The sequence below is a fragment of the Diceros bicornis genome, chromosome 29 (genome assembly GCF_020826845.1).
Source record: "Diceros bicornis minor isolate mBicDic1 chromosome 29, mDicBic1.mat.cur, whole genome shotgun sequence".
NCBI classification, from domain to species: domain Eukaryota; kingdom Metazoa; phylum Chordata; class Mammalia; order Perissodactyla; family Rhinocerotidae; genus Diceros; species Diceros bicornis.
In genome coordinates, this window is record NC_080768.1 from 17341570 (window position 1) to 17360018 (window position 18449).

At 35.9% G+C, this 18449-nt stretch overlaps 1 protein-coding gene across 1 annotated transcript in view; it reads right to left on the reverse strand.

The window, feature by feature from the left end:
• Positions 1 to 14962, reverse strand: part of SORBS2 (sorbin and SH3 domain containing 2) — a 177031-nt gene extending 162069 nt beyond the window's left edge. Inside the window, 1 exon segment of the mRNA XM_058525010.1 lies at positions 14797 to 14962. The gene's annotated coding sequence lies outside the window, so the exon portion shown is untranslated.
• Between the last annotated feature and the right edge of the window lie 3487 nt (positions 14963 to 18449).

Genomic DNA, 18449 nt, shown 5'->3' on the forward strand with positions numbered 1-18449 from the left:
GCTCACTGAAATGGCATATACAGCTTTGGGGACTCTCAATAGCCATTTTGATTTCTACTTTATTCAACATAATTCTCATTCCCTATCCATGCCCAGATTTCCCAGCTGTCAGGTTTACCTCATATCAGGAACAACTACATGTACTTTGTTTAATATTCATTGAATTGGAAGTGAATCATCTTTTACTTATTACTTTTTGTTACTGTCCATGGTTCAGCCAAACACGAGGAAGGAATAATCTGAAAAAACTAACAAAATATATCTATACAGACATCCACTTTGTGATTTTAACAGCATTTTCTAGAGCAATTCTGATCCCTAGGAAAGAAATGGTATAAAAGTGTTCAGCTGCCTTTTAGAAATAAATTAGCCCTGTTGCCAATTTCAAAAATGTGAATGAGAATATAAAGAGTAGAAGAAAAAAATTATCAATCCCATTCTGAATAATTTGTTCCCAACTACTAAAGCAGAAAATATTTTAAATGACTGTTATTTCAGTTACATTATAAAAATTAACAGACATAACCCCAGCCACAAGATTTAATTTTTACCCATGTGCGCACGCGCGCGCGTGCACACACACACACACACACACACACACACACACACATTTGTGTTGGTCTGTGGAGGAAATATATATTTTATGTGGAAATTATGCATTTCTTTGAAATGTAGTTCAAAGTGAGGAAGAAAACTTTAAACACTTTCTTTCATGTTCAAGTCCTTACATGCCTCAAAGCAAACACTTTATAACATACGTTAAAATGCTGGAATTCATAGCTGCAATCAGTAAGGTCTTTATTCATTGAGAAATTTTGTTTCAATATCACTCTGTAAGATCTTTCCTTGGGTGTTTATCTAGAAAATTCTTACTCAAAGCTCAAATAAGTTTTTCTCAAAGTCACATTCATCTATGAAATCATACTCCTTCAATATTTAAATAGAAACAAACACAATACTTTCTCTATAATCCACGGAGAATTTATATATACAATTCCAGCCAGCTGTCACGCTAAAGATATTTTTCCCCAGGAGACAAAGGCCATCACGTAAATTAACTTGTATTTAGAGAGTGTATGTTCATGATGATGCCTGATATATCTGTTTTTAGAGGAATCATACCCGTATCTCTTTAATCTTCACTCTTAGCTACTGACAGGAGGGGCTCTCATTCTAGGCATGGTTCAATGCCTCTTCTGAATTATTCAAGTAATTCATCTTCCTAATAATTTCATTAAGTTCCAAATCTAGAAGTCTTCTTGTCATTGACTCTTGGTTCTCAAAATTGTAGATTTTGTTCTCATAGGCTTCTGCATCTTTCTTTCATAGCTATTATTGTAATTTTAATTATGTGGCTACTTGGGCAATTACCTTTCAATAACTATCTCCCACTGCACTTTAAGTGCCACGAGGGGAGAAATACTAGTCCTCAGCAACTGCCACAGAGGCCAGGACAGAGTACCGAATAGACTCTCAACAAACAGTTATTGATTAAATGACATAAAGACCAATGATGCTATAAATGTAAAAGCTCCTGAGAATTGGTAATTAGAATTTCATCCTTCATATCATGCTAATCAGACAAAGTTGTATTTACTTTAATTATGGTAATAATTCAATGAGTGAGGCCTTTATGCTGTCCCAGTATATGATTGCACTCCTTGTTTTTGTATTTTTTACCGAACATTATAGCTTGGTACATTTAACACTCGACTGTGCTTATATTTAAGAAGACTGCTCTAGGTATACATCAGAAAGGAAGAAAATTAGGAGTTTACTGGTAAAACTAAATAATCTTTTAAGTGACCACAGATAACGACTTTTAATGCCTTAAGCAATTTCATATACATTGAATGAAATATTGTCATAAGGATCTTTTTATATTGCTTCAGTCACTTCTTTCTTAAAGACTCATTTCACTACCAATAATATGGAGTTTGTGGTTTAAAAGTTTTCATTCTGACCATAGTTCAATTTTTTTAAATAAAACATTTATCGTTTAGCATTTGCCTGCAACCATCACATCAATGCATAACATGTGTCAACGAAACAGGTTATTTGTGAGCATTGTCATTACTCTTTCAGAAGGAGAATCTGAGCAAAAGGGTTCTTTGAGAGAAGTAACAGGACTGACATTGGAGCTCTGTTCCATGTCTGGCAAAGTGAGCCACACCCTTTCCTTACTAATGAGTCTGGAAAAGTGGCCAGCTCTGCCTTTTATCTGGGAACACAAGGCTATTTATGCCTAAACACCATGCACTGAATTTACTTCCATTGGTTGACATGGTCATCTTTCCTGGTCCTTAAAGCCTGAAGAGAAAGCAAAGTGAATGTATTTGCTATATGACAGGAGACTTTGGTAGATGGGAGGTCTACATGCAAAGTCTTTTTGGTAAAATAACTCTGGCTTCCAGGGATTAGACTGGAAGGCAGAGAGATTGGATGAAAAGACTGATCAGGACACTCTTGATAAATCCAGTCAAGAATGTTGCAGCAGCCTGTTAGTCAGGGCAAGGGGTGATATGAAGCTGTGTGTGCAGATAGAATCAATGAGTAGTGACTAAGTTGGTATGAAGAAAACTTTGAATGCTTGTTTTAGATTCTAATCCTGAGTAACTGGGTAACATGATTATTAAAATATAGCCCTGGGGAAGAAGAGCAGGTTGGGAGTTAGAAGATGATGGATTTTAGAGGTATTGAATTTGAGGTACTCTGAAGACATTCATATGAGATGTTTACCTGTTACTCAGAAATATGAGTCTGGAACTCATGAGAGAGATGAGGGATATAGATTTTGGAATTATCATAAAGGAGGAATCAGGTGAACTCAAGGGAGATTAGGCAAGACGGACAGAACCCGAGGGAATAACTCTAAAGTCAAGCAAAGAAAGAGGCACCTGTATGTGGAATTCAAGAGTAATCAGAGAGGTTGAAGGAAAATCCTCCAGTGTCACTGAAGGCAAAGGAGTAGAGATTCTAATGGGGGTCAGAGAATCAACAGTGTCTAATGCCAGTAATCTAAAAATTTTTTCTCACATTTGTTTCCAAATGCTACTTCATGTTAATTATGTAATACATATTTGCCTTCTCAGCTTTAGTAACAATAACATGAGGAAATTCAGGTACTCTTTATGTTATTAGAACTTTATAATTTCTCTCAATGTGTTTATTTTTTCCACAATTTTTAAATATTTTTTGCATACTTTCATGGCCTTTACCTAAAAACACAGAAAATTCCTTATCTTTGAATTTTATGATTTAAAATTATGAACTTTAGGCTTGCGCTGGATTTTCAGACCACATGTAAAATTATTTGTAATAAAGAAAAAGAAAAAAATCATTCAGTATTATCCATCATTTGTCAAAACCCTTAAAAGATAGTAACGTCTGCCACCTTTTCCTTCTTAGAATATTGGAATGACTCCATGCATAAAACAAATAGAAAAAATCAAAATAAAAATCCTCGAATTTAAGCATTGATTCCTGCCAAATGGTAATGAAAAATCACTATGTTTTTTCCCTGTGATATCAAAGTGTTAAGTGTAAAAATTAAGGAACAGTTGCATGTTTATAAATCTTTTGAATAAATTAAATTTCAAGAAATGTTAAGTCACAGAGTGAAATTTTTATACTAAATATAGGCAGTCCCTGCTTATCATATTAACTGGAAACTCATGCATATTGAACCTTATCATTACTTTCCATGGTCCCGTGGCAACTGAGAGGATTGCCTATATGTTATAAAATCACTTTCCATACATTTATTGCACAGAGCATCTTAAAACAGGAATCCCTTTTCTCAATCTATTATCCCCAAACCAACGTTAAAGAGGTAAGATAAAATATGCTTATTCACTGCTAGATGCAACCCCCATTACAAATTCTCATAAAGCATGACAAATTATTTAATAGTTTAAGGAGTAAATATCACATTTAGTAGGTTCTAAGAATTGTATATAACAATGTCTTGTGGAATGATACACACTACAAAAACCATCTTGAATGTAGGTTTACAACAGATATTTGTCTCCTAAAGAACTAAATTCACTTTCTTTTCTAATTCACTATTTATGGAAGTTTTGAGTCCTAGGTAAAAATATAGAAAGATAGGCCAAACAAGATACTACCCGTTGGATTGTTTCCTCTTTGTAAATTTTCAGAAAATCTGGGCTGCTTTTAGGAGAAAATTCATATTGTCTCTCAAGGTTAGCAGTTGAGAAATATATTTGAAATTTATTTTGTATATAGAATGTATCTTAAATTTAAGGCTTGGGAGATGGAGGGAAAAGACTTTATGATGTAGGTCTTTATTTAGACATTCAAAAGATAAAAAGAATAATATAACAAATATCCCTGTACCCACCATTCATCTTAAAATATAAGACATTATGAATTCAATTAAGCCTGTCATACATGTCTCTGAAATATCCTCCCTCCTGCAGAGATAATCAGTATCTGAGTTTCATATTTTTCAGTCCATATATTTCTGTGTACTTTCATGATATAGGTTTTTAATCAATGCTTTTTTTTTTAAGGTTAAAGCAATTCCTTCCTATGTCTGGTTGTGAATTTTTATCTTAAAGGTTGTTTTGGATTTTATCAAATTTTTCTGCATTAAGATTGGTCTATATTCTGAGTGTAAATTTTAAACCCCAAACTCCATATGATTCATATATGATGGTGAAAGAAGTCTTTAAGAAATAAATGACTGAAGCAATACAAAAAGATCCTTAGGACAATATTTCATTCAATGAATAGGAAATTGCTTAAGGCATTAAAAGTCGTTATCTTTGGTCACTTGAAACACTATTTGGTTTACTAGTAAACTCCTAAGTTCCTTCCTTTCTGATTTATACATAGACATTCTTCTTAAATAAATAAGCACAATTGAGTGTTAAATGTACCAAGCTATACTGTTCACTGAAAAATACAAAATGGTCTTCTGTCAAGTGTTATTACACATATGCTCTTATTTTGTTGTTCAGAGTATTGATTAGAAAAAGGATGTGAATATATAAAATTATGATGTGGGCACATATGATTTTTAGCGCTCAATGTTTTTTGTTTAATTTCAATATCCAAAATAGATAAAATATTGTAAGGAGGATCAATCTCTCACCGCAATCAACTTTTCCGACCTTAGCATAAAAATCGTCACTTTGTTTGCAGACAAGTTTTTACACAAGCTGTGGTTTTTAAGTGTTGGATCTCACCACATGAGACAAAGCTGGAGTGCCAACCCCAAATGAATTTTGGAACAAGAAATGCATCCATTAATTTTCAAAGTTGCTCAAACACAAACTAAAATGAAATATATTTTGTACTGAAGACCAGTAGTCATCTTAAAAATTTTCTTTACAAAAAAACAACTGTCATTATTCTTTCTAGCAAAAATCATCTAACTCCTACTGAATTTACCATTTCATTTAGTTTTTCATTCTTTTACTTGGCTTTTTTAAAGTTTCTCATCATAAACCACAGTCTTCTGTGATATCAATATAAAGTTTAGAAACTTGTTTCCAACTAATTTCGGTTTTATTCTGCCTTGAATGAAAATAATCATAGTTGATATAAAAAGAAAATTTCAATGATTTAATTTAACATCAGAAATAGTAATAGTAAACTATTGATTTTTATAGTAAACATTTTATAGTAAAATAGAATTTATATGTAAAAAAATTTATATTTCATATTATAAAAACAATTTCTAAGTAAATAAAATAAAATAAAAATGTTATTTTATTTATTTGTTTATTCATTTTATTTATTTAATTTAAAATTTTATTTTATGTAATTAAATTAAATAAACATAAAAAACAATTTATATTTTAAATTATAAAGCAATTTTTATATTAAACAATTTGATTCCTTATGTAAACTCAACCACCAAGAGGTGATACTCTGAAGCTATTTACTTCTCCGAAAAATTAGCATTTTACTGCCCCGTATAGTCAGGGGCAATGACCACTTGCAACTTCAGAAGGAGGCCTGGATCTCTTAGTTTGACATTTAACACCCTTCTTGAATTAGCACAAAACTTCCTTGTTTATCTCCAACACTCCCTTGCTTAGTTCTTCAGTACAGGCTCACTGTTGTGATCTCTTCACAGATGTGCACATGAAGGTCAGCCAGATGCCAGGCCATACCTTCCAACACTTGGCTCTGCTAGAACCACAAGGATGTGGTTTCCACTCTAACTGCACATTTAGATAGCCTTATTTGTTTTTGGATAGTTTTCCATTGTTAACCATGATCTTTAGTCTCAGTATAATAACAATTTTTTAAAAAGTGAATACTTTCATAGTAAAAAAGATAAACATCGAATAGAAAACATTTTTGATCTATAGATCAAAACTATATTTGTTAACTATATTTGGTGATATGTTCATTAAATCCACATAAATGTACCCATAAATAACTTTTCCAACAGTCTTGGGTATTTTTAACATTAAGAATCTGTTCTAAAAGTTGAGTGTCGCATAGTTTTAAAATATTTAATCGGTCAGTTCAAACAAACATAAAACTTCACAACACTACTTGGAGCTAAATTTGAAACCAACCAAATTTCTTAGGTTTGCAAAATTGAACGAGAGAAGTACCACTGAGCTGAATGCATGTCAACAGCAAAGGCTCCACTAGAATTAACCAATTTGAAGTTGTACTTGGACCAAAATGTGCAACGGGTCAAAGTAACCAAAATACGATGTTTTAAAAACATGCTATATGTGTGTTTTTCCATTAAACTACATTCAATTTCCTTTTTCAAGCCCAAATTTGTCTTTAGAACAAGGGATTGTTTGTATTCTATCCTTTCTGATATTGAATTGACCTTTCATAATATTGTATTGACCTTACAAAATACATTATTGTATTTAAACTGTGTCAAGTTACTAACCTGATTCTTTTTGCTCTCTTGTATCTTTGTTTCCATCAGCCTCGTCATAACTTTTGTTTCATTCTACCATTGGTACATAACTTTTGTTTCATTCTACCATTGGTACATTAGTGTCTTTCTCTGTAATCCTCATCGCTCTTTTGCTTATGTTTTTCTCTCAGGGAAGTATAGAAAGTCAAAACTTGTTACAATTTGAAAATATTTCCTTCATTGCTTGGACCAATTGTTTTCTTATTAGCCTTTGGCTATTATTTCTAACCCATTTTATATCTTTGTATTTTATAACTGGGCGGAATGGCACACCTTGAAAGACCTTGACATGAAGGCCAATCTACTGTTTGCTATTTACTAGGGATGTAAAACGCAGCAACTTATCTAGGTGTCGGTATCCTTACCTGTACACCGGGGAACATAACGCCTGCATGACCAACCCCACATTGATAGTGATACCACCCTACATCAAAAATAGATGGTCATAGACATCAAAGTAGTTACTGAATGTGAAATAGCTATGCGTTTGGTGAAACAATAAAAATACAACCTATTTTCTCTGATAAAATTGAATATTAAATAAAATTGCAAGAGCAATTATTTCCCAGGTAAAGTTTTAGTTTCTAGGACAAAGTCTAGTTAAAGAGGGCAGTCTTGGACAATCCTGATGCCTCATGCTCTGCACTAGCTGGCTTCCTCTTCTTATTTCTACTGCTCTCATCTTTGTCCCCTTCTTCTCAGTTATAACAACTTAGGGACTGCCCAGTGCTTCATCTCTCTAATCATCTCTAACACTGACCAGCAATAATACCAACATATGGACCTAACTGTGAGAATATTCTCCTCAATAAACAAACGCCAACCCAATACACCTTTCCAGGGGCACTCCCATCAGACCAAAGGTTTTGCTATACTAGATTTCTGGATATTCTCTGAGTACTGAGTTTTCTCTCCTCTGAGTCTTTATTCACAATCGCTCTCTTCCACCCGAATGCCTTCTTATCTGACCCAAAGTCTCAATTCAAATACAGTTTCTCCCTCTGTGATAACATGTCTCATTTTCTAGTACCATGGATGCCTGACTCCCAACCCCAGCTCCGTGCTCTGATAGCACTGTGGACCCCTACATTGCCCATCTTCTTCTGATGAGTGTGTTGTCTGACTTGCCCACCAGACTGTTAGGCTGCATGCGGCACAGTTCCTTGCGTACAGTAAGTGGAAGTCTTGGTAGCAGAATTCCATATTCATTTAATGGTCTTGATTGATCATATTTTAAATAATTCAAGATGTCCTTACATGTATTCAAGGAAGAAACAACTGATTTTTACCTTTTAAGACTGCATTTCAGACTTCTGAAGACCACATCTAAGACTTTCAATCTCCCACCAAAACAAACACTAAAAAATAGATTTATTCATATTTAATTGAATTTGTTTCAAAATGATGGAAAGGGGAGTATGCAAGGGCAACACGTGGTCTGTTATTCTGAAACATCAAGCAAGGTTATCTTTATATACCATATCAAGGTATTCCCAGCTACCGATTGAAAATCCATAAACAAAAAGAAAGTTTTCTTCAAGCGAAAAGATAAGTGGCTGTTAAGGTTATATTCAAAAATTAAAACAGATGCCCTGGTCTTGGTTTCTAATACCATTCTTCAATAAAAGGAAACAGAGGTCCTTGAAAAAATGGCTGATTCTAGAACTGGGACAGGAAATATACAAAATGAGCCTGGAGCATCTTGTAGTATCAGGAAAAAAACCTTCACAATGATGGGACTACATCAATGGGGTGTAGCAGCCAAGTGAGAGCTACCAATGGCCAAAGCTGGAACAATTGGAGTAACAAAATAAGTAGAGTAGCACTGGATTATAAACCAAAGTATAAAAAATACACCACGTGTTCATACTGATATAAATAAATGATTGAATTTAAATAAATTGGGGAGACTAGACAAATCTCCCATGCAGAAGAATTCCAAATAATTTATATAGATCCTCCACCAGGAGGAGGAGCGGAACTCCCTACTCCTGAAGTATGGGCTGCACAAAGTTACTTCCTCCTGAAGAGCACAGTGTGGAACAGGGAGAAGAGAAACTTGACAGTGGGGAAACCTGACAAACACTCCCTCAGCCGGGAGATCAAGGTCAACACCAAGAATGACACCTCATGTTGACAGTATGTATCCTTGATATAACGTGATGAGAATGGCACTTTTCCTCTGTGGTCTTCCTCCCCAAAACCCATAACCCCAGTCTAATCATGAGACAGACATCAGACAAATTCCAACGGAAAGACGTTCTACAAAATACCTGACCAGTACTCCTCAACACTGCCAAGGCCATCAAAAACAAGGAAAGGCTTAGAAACTGTCACAGCCAAGAGGAAATTAAGAAAATATGATGACTAAACGTAATATAGTATTCTGGATAGAATCCTGGAACAGAAGAAGAACATTAGGTAACAACTAAGGAAATATTTAGTAATGTATCAATGTTGGTCCGTTAATTGTAACAAAGTTACCATATTAATGTCAGATGTTAATAATAGGGGAACCTTGGTGTGGGGTATATGGGAACTCTGGTCCCATCTTCACAATTTTCCTGTAAATTTAAAATTGTTCTAAAATAAAAAGTTTGGTTTACAAAATGGATATTTTGTTCCAACCTGAAGGGCTATCCTCGTCTCCATTTTATTTTTATTTTGGTACGAATTGTTCAGTTATTAAACACAGCTCTACCTGTGACACACACGCAAATGCTCTTCTCACTCAGGGGGCCATGAGCTAGCTTTGTAACTGTATGAATCTTGCAGCCCCCAGAGCTAGCTACCTTGGGAAGTTTTCCTTCTTCAACAACTCAAGAAGGGTGAAGTTTGCAGGGAAGACCTTTGTTTCTCCGGAAAAAAGAGAAGTGGAAATAACAGAAAAGACGGATAATGCCATGAGAAAAGGAAAAATAAATAGTTGGACCAAAACACTTAAGGAGGTCCTCAGCCTGAGTCCAGAGGAAAGAGGAGTCTCCTTGTCCCTTCTCCATTCTAACTCACGGCCAAGTGGGCTGTACTTCCCCATGGGTATAGGAGGGATTTAGAGGGTCCCTAGGGTCTCCTACTCCATGATGCCCAGGATACAGCCCAGGAATGAGAGTGGCATTCAGGAGACCTGACTTATCTCCTGACAGCAGTCTCTGAATTTAAACCTACAAGAAATGCCCACATCTTTTGGACAGTCCATCTTGGATAGGTGAGAGAAAAGGCTTTAAGATCGTTGTGGTGTTTTGGCATTGTCATTATTAAAACACCTTTTAAATAGTACTTCCTATTTCAGAGAAAATTAAAATATCCAAAAACAAATAAAAATTTACGCGGAGAATGATGACTTTCCTGGAAAAGATGGTTTCATCTGCTCCAGGTAAATAATCCTCTTTGGTTTGTCAAGCGGAGGGACCCTGTTTTATGTCATCATGGTCTGATCAGACTAATACTAACTTTTTTTTTTAAGAAAACAAATGCAATACATATCTAAATTTAGGCTATAGTAATATATCCTCGAGGAATGGATAAGTATTACGTGGACTCCATTTTTCTGATGGTAAGTTAATCACAGGAGATTTTTAAGTGACTGATTTTTGCATTCTTAAATGACTAGTGAGGTCATTCTTGAAAGAAGAAGGTCTTTTTATGATTTAAAGAAATATTTGCATATGCACAAATTTGGTGTTTATTTTCAACCTGGTATATTTACCCTTTCCCTTTTCCTATTTTATTGTGGATGATGATTGTTTTCAAAGATTGCATTCTTTATACATTGATGTGTTCAGTGAGAACCTCCTTGTGGGAAGGTCATGAATCATTTTCTCCAGCATCTCCATTTGAGCATCTTCCTTTCCTCCGCCCTATTGTATCAGTTTTGGGATATCAAAATTAGATATGCTGATAAATGCTACGCTATGAACAGTGAAGTGAGTGTTAAAATGCAGTGCCTATGTAGGGGACCCCAAGTTTTGTTATTGTTAGCTTTTCAAATGCTTTACTTTGTAGGGGGTCAATTACAGTCATTTTGCAAGTCACCTCCTAAAAGGCAGACTGTATCTTTAATAAAAAGCCTATTTCATTAAATAAAAATAAGATTATAAAATTTTCAAAATGAAATGTGATGGTAATTTAATTTTTTTTTTTATAGATTTAATTTTATTTTTTTCCCCCAAAGCCCCAGTAGATAGTTGTACATCATAGTTACACATCCTTCTAGTTGCTGTACGTGGGACGCGGCCTCAGCATGGCCGGAGAAGCGGTGCATCGGTGGGCGCCCGGGATCCGAACCCGGGCCGCCCGCAGCGGAGCGCAAGCACTTAACCGCTAAGCCACGGGGCCGGCCCCTGGCAATTTAATTTTACAATGAATACCTATCTATAAATCTCACTAAACTTAGTCCAACTAAATTTTTAGTGAGGTCACAAATTCATTCATATGAAAATTATCCAAATGAGTTCAGAAATCCTCCAAGGAATAAAATGACACGTGAAATCTTAGTTTCCTGGGTGGCTTAGCATCTATAATGGCCATAGAACCATGAAGATCTTTCTGAGCCTGGCTCATGCAAGTTCATCTACAACTACGTAGGTCTCCCAATTGGTCTTATTTTCATTGGAGATTGTTTACCATTTCTGGAATCCTAATGATCTGAATGTAATTCCTGGTGTCTTTAATGAGAAAAATAACACCAGAAAAAATTCAATGTTCAGCCAACAGAAATTTAGATGATCAACAAAAGAAAGGAATGTTTTCAGATCCTGGGCTTGATTATTTTTGTTTTAGATAGACAGATTTGCTGAACAAAGTTTACAAATTTTCTCAAACCACCCTACCCCCATTCAGCACACATACATACACCCCTTCCCAACCCAGCCCCATTTTACTGTAAACACACACATCAGCTGTAGGTCACCAAGCTTTTCTGAAGGAAATTGACTCTGCTGAGTATGTCTTTATTCTCAGTATACATTACATTACAAGTAACAGTACTGAACTTCCAATGCTTACAATGTTCCCTAGGAGTGTATCAGTTGAGCACACACAAAAAAATCTGGAAGTTTATTATTTTTCCACCAATATATTTGACACCACCTTTGGAGAGCGAACAAAAGGCATACTGTCAAGTGGATAGACCTGGACAAAATGTTACTGTTTGTTCCTCAAGAGCACAGAGGTATATTTAAGCAAAGAAAGACATTCTATGACTCTCCTGGGACTTCTTTCCTTCAGCTGAATTATACCAACATGTTCACACCACTGTGGTTCAGTCTGTGTTGGAATTTAAAATACATACTTGTATTTGCCAATGCTTAAATACCACAGCTATAAAAACTCATATTAGGAGTGAACCTGGCTTTAAATATCATAGGGAAAATGGGAGTTAATTGGAAAAAATGTGTGTACACATGAAGTCACAGTAGAAGATATGAGAATAAGGGATGTCCTTGTTTGACAGATTCTATACTTATACAATAAGGCCTCAAAGTCGCCAGAAGTCACCTGGCTTTGGATTATGTTTCAAGTCCAGGCTCGCTGACATTCATGAATCTTTTGGCAAAACATGGGCCAAGTTTCGAGCAAGGCTGGGTAGAATACTTCTTTCGTGTGGAACCTGTGTGAAACTTAGTGGCTTTGGCTAGGTTTCACCTTGAGTTTCACATTCAGAAACAAACCAAAGTTTCAGAGTAACGTCAAAAGGTGAAGAGAAACAAAAAAAACAACAAAACAGGAAAAAATGGCTTGCCCGAGAACAGAATGGCCGTCTATTATCTTCCAAACCCATTTCATTCCGGTGCCAGTGGATTCTGCAACTGAACTTGTATCGCCTTTAACAATACATTTGAACTCAGCAATGCCAAATCAAGGCTTCCTAGTACTAAGCGGGAGAATATTCTAGACCCCCAAAGGCAGGAAAGTACATGCTCAAAATAACTGGAGGATTTAAAATTTTGACTGTATACTCATCACAGAAATGTGATGATTAATATGCTCTTTAGAATGCAGATTTGAAGGGGAAAAAGTAGCAATTAAATGTCCAGCTTTGGGAAATAAAAAATTAGACTGAACATCTCTAGGTTTCCTGCTATGAATCCAAATTCTAGAGATCATATTGCCTCTGCTCCTAATCTGGAGGGACCTCTCCCAGCATGCTCCAGAGCTGTACCCCTCTGAAAACTTGTCCCACGGCCACCTGCTTCCTTCCTTCTTAGCAAGGTGCAGGGTACAGGGAGCAGACTGTGTCAGCTGAGGAGCCACAGTCCTTGACTGGGACTTAAACAGTCTCCTGACAGGATTAGGCTCATTCCACTCCTAACCTTCACAGAACTACAGGGACAACTTGTCAGGGAACATCAAACTTAGTTTTTGGCTGAGGACTTTGAAAATGCCCTCTTGCTCGGGGTAGGGAAGAAAAGGGTAACAAACAAATGTAAAATACACACGAGTTTTCTCCAAAATAAAGAGAACATTTAAAAGTTGATTGAATGGCCAGAAAGTGCTACACTTTGCCTATTTTAGGAAATACATTTTTTTCATTCCTTAGCCCTCATTCAGCAGAAGTTTCACCAGCACAACAGACTTTTGGCTACAGAGGGTTTTGCTTTTCCTTTTTATTATTTTTTTTCTAGTTTTCCTTTAAAAAATTTTTCTTCTCTTTCTTCCTTTTTTAAAATTTTTCTTCTTTTTCTTTTTGTGTTACCCAGAAGATCACTGTGTGTTTAAAATGCATGTTTGCTTTTGACATGTGGTCTGTGATACCAACAAACTTCTTTGGAAACAAGAATCTTTAAATTCCAAGGATTTCAGTGTCCATGTTAAAAAAGCAACAGTTAGGCCTCAAGGCACATGGTAATTTTGAGGCAGCCAGGCACTCAAGGGAGGGGTTGTGCAGACTTATTCTGTGCCCCGTCATTTGCTGCTTGCTTTTAGACATTTGCTTGGAGGGGAGCAGAGCACTGCCATAAAATCTACAAGGGTGAGAGAAACTTGCCATAAAACAGTCTTTGCCTTTCAGTTGGGGGAGTCCCTGTACTAGTAAAACCCAAGACATATCAGTAAGGAAAACCAAAGTCCACTAGATTATGTAAAGGAAATGGATAAAAGCATTAAACCAAAAAAAAAAAAAAAAAAGAAAAAAAGACTTTTTACTGAACATAGTAAATACCCACAATCAAAGTAAATGCTGTGTTTGAAGTTCAAGTCCACAGATCAAAGTACTGTGCAAAATGTCAAGCACCAGCATAAGGAGAGGGAGAGGAGAAGCCGAGAAAACTATCCAAGATAGTATGTTGTCACATTAGAGAAACCTGCTGGCGAAGACATTCAGCTAGGTAAGAAATTCGCAAAACCGACTCACCAAATTGTGCTGGGAATATACAAAAACCAAAACGAACAAAAACTTCTAATTCCACACGAGCAATGAACAAAAGAGTGATGAAAGAGTAAAATAAAATAGAGTTAGCTCATCGTCCTTAGAACTAATATATTTTCTTTACTCAGGTGTTTGCATCTTTTTTCCTTTTTTTTTTTTTTAAATGCCCTTAGAAAGTCGAAAATAAGTAAGCAGTCTAAACAACAAAATTATGATGTCTGAAAGGCCCTCTCCCTGCTCTGGCAATCAGGTTTAATTAGAGCTCTCATGCAGTTCAGTCATAGGCGAGTGTGTACTGCAGGTCAGCATTACAGAGAGCTTGAAGCAAAGTTGAAAATCACAGCCACAAAAACGCACAGATGCTCCTGCTGTATTCTGGAACACTGCATTTACCTGGAAATCATTCGCAACCCCCGCTTATCTTCACTATAAACAAGTTATTTAAAAAACATTAATCATAAACATATCATAAGCCAATTAAATAATTCTAGAATAAAAATCTTACCTACAGGCAGCTGGGTTCAACAGTTGCTCTGAGCAGAGGAAGTAGGAGTCATTGGCCTTTCAGATGAAGAGATTGTTTATTTAGCCCTTTTTAAAAGGTCTTGAACTCCAGAGGTTTAAGATTAAGTCCAATCCAAGTGTCTGAAGGAAAAAAGGCAGGAGAGAAGGCGAATAAGAGAGGGAAAGAATCCCGGGTGCTGGGTGGTGCTACTGTTCTGCAAGCATTTGAGCTATTTTCAGCATTAACAGCAGCCGGAGTTGTCTGCGAAGGGATGAAAAAACCGTGCCCGAATCGCCACACCCCCCTTTGGGGGGGGGGGCACACAAACCAGGAAACCCACAACAACTTGGTTCACTGTGCAAATATTCATTTAAATTTGGAGGAAAACTGCCAGCACTTTTGAAGACAACAGAAAAAAAAAACTTGACTGGAATCTTAAAGAAACATAGTGCCTTGCCATAATCCTCAACTTTTCAAAATGATTTACCTGATTCGTTGAAAATAAGATGTTTTGTGTGTGCCTTATTGAGAGGGAAGACTTTTCTGCTGATATTTACTTGTTCCCTTATATGGGTCTTAAAAATATTTTAGATCTCTCTGGGAGGAATATCTGTTGTCAGCCTATCCTTCTCAAGACTGAAGACAAATGGTTTATTTCTAGCAGGCACCCAAATTTCCAGTTTCATCAACTAGGCTATTTTTGAAAGCTACTGGGTTAAGCTGTTGACATTTCTTATCTGTTGGCAGAGACTAGGACCATTCAGTGACATGATGCAGACAGACACCAATCTCCCGCTTCTGCCTCCAAAGGCCAACGAAGAAATAATTCAGATTGGTTCACCAACAACGACCAGCAAACCTTGAGCTTTCATTTTGTTTCTAAAATTATAAATTAAGATCTAAAAGTTGTATTCATTCATTCATTCATTCATTCAGCAAATATTTACATGGCAAGTGCTTCCGAGCTTACAATATCCCAGGCACTCTGAGAGTACAATAGTGGGCAAAATAAACAGCATCCTTGCCTGGAAAGGTTTACAGCCCACAAACGCAGCAAGAGTAAAGAAGAAAGAAAGAATTTGTTACAAACGTTTATAGCTTCTTTTTCACACGATGAAGACTATTCAAACCATAGCAACTGGACATCCAGATCTTTCTACTATGACTGAAGGAAGATACTATGAGTCATCAGACCAACTCCCGGCTTCCGTTGCTTCATTACGGCTTTTACAACACCCCTAAAAAGGAAAATTAGTTATTTCCTATCAAGGAAACACTTCAGTATTTTTATCAAAGCCTTTATTCTATGTAGATAAAATCCCCGAATTCTTTCAACTCTCTACTCCCCGTAAGAGAATGCTTAAGCAGTCAGAAGGTACTTCTGAGAGGTAAAAGAAAGTGGAAGAAGATTCTCTGATCCTAGTCCAGCATAAAAACCACTTTGATATCTTTTATAGTTAATATTATGAAGGTTGGTTACTATGGGCTCATCTCAAATCCAATTCTTTCTTTGCATTTAAAGAAAGACACTGAAACTGATTATAGAAAATACTGAAGATTATGTATGATATGTAAAAAATAAAGTTACATGACTGCTATTTCAAGTGCTGTGGTGAAATAGTGAAATCTTTCAGTGCAATACACTTACATTAAAACCACACAGATGTTTAAATTAAAAAAGACTACAACTTACATTTGAAATATCTCATCAAAATTTTAAAATAAGATTAACTTTATTTAAAAAACATACAGCAGGGTTTAAAAAAAATGTCTGTGGACTAATGCATTTTTCTTTTCATTTATTTTAAATGGTCACATTTTAATATGTCTTAAATACCTGTCAGTTTAAAATAGGATACTTACTTTACTTGGTCAAAATGATAAATGGCAATTCTGGCAAAAAATTGGAAGCCTAGCCTCAGATAGAAATTTCTCAAATTGTTTTTACTTGTTCCCTCTTATAGTCGTTTATAAAGAAAAGGAAAATACATTTAAAAATTGGCCTCCCTTGAGAAACTACGCAAGTTAAAGAAGTAAAGATTAACTATTTGACTACTAAGTCAACTATTATTTTTAAATGCCAAACTGCCTGCTTTCCGCGTTAATACTGAGAGAAACCCATTGCCTCACATTTAACTAGTATTAGAGCCATTTTATGCCCAAATCTGCACTTGCACGAACAGGCGTTGACCCTGCTTGCTACTTCCACTTTGGATGAAGCCTATCCTGCCACGTGACTCACCAAGGTCTCCTTTGTTCCCCAAAGATCCTGACTCTCCCAACAGCCTGTCAATAAGCACCTTTCAATAGATCTGATGTCACAGAAGAGTGCAAGGTGGACTTTAGGCATATTTTAACAGGTTAGAGGATAGTAAATTTGGAATTTTGTGAATTTTCTGCTTACTCAACTCCTACGACTTTTATAAGCTATTGATGTCTTAGCAATTGTACTAATCATACTAATGTTAACGATTTTATGTATATTCTTTCTCTCTTTTTTGTTTTTATGAATAAACATTTAAAATAATTTGGCAATGTTTATATTAGAGTGGGCTTCTTATATTGGTAAGACACTAAATAGAGCTTTGGCATAACCCCTCCCTTGTATAAAATTGGGATAATAACAGTACCAATCCACAGAGCTGTGGTAGGGCTTATATAAATAATGCACATAAAATGCTTAACTAAGTAATGCTGATACAAAGCGAGCATTCAATAAAAGTTAATGCTGTTATCATGGCTGTTAAGTCTAGATCTTAACTGTCCAATATAGTGGATACAAGTGGCCACTGAGCACTTAATGTGTGGCTGGTCAGAACTGAGATGTCATATAGAAGTAAAATGCACACTGTACTTTGAAGACTTAGTATGAAAAAAAGAAATGTAAACTATCTCATTAATTTTTTTTTTTTTTTGATGAGGAAGATTAGCCCTGAGCTAACATCTGTGCCAATCTTCCTCTATTTTGTATGTGGGATGCCTCCACAGCATGGCTGATGAGTGGAGTAGATCTGCACCCAGGATCTGAACCCATAAACCCTGGGCTGCCAAAGAGGAGCGAACAGAACTTTAATCACTCAGCCACGGGGCCAGCCCCTCACATTAATTTTTTTATATTGATACATGTTGAAATGATAATATTTCAGACATATTGGGTTAAATAAGATATTTTGTTAAAATTAATTTTACCTGTTTCTTTTTACTTTTTTAAATGTGACAACTAGAAAATTTTAAATTACCTAGGTGGCTTGCGTTATATTTCACTCAAAATGTAGTGAGCAGCAGAATCACCTGGAAAGCTTGTCAAAACACAGACTGCTGGGTCCCACCTCCAGTTTCTGGTTTAGTAGGTCTGGGCGGAGGCCTGAAATTTTGCATCTCTAACAAGTCCCCAGGTGATTTTTCACCACACTTTGAGGACCACTGGTCTTGAACCTTGCTGCTTAAAGAGTGGTCCATGGACAAACACCAAAGTCATCACTTGGGATCTTGTCAGAAATGCAAAATCTCAGGCCCTACCCAAACCTACTGAACCAGCAAGTACATTTTAACAACATCCCCAGGTAATGTGTACCCACACTGGAATTTGAGAGAAATTGATATAGAGTAGTGCCTCTCAAGCCTGGGTATGGAAGAGACTTACCTGGAAAATT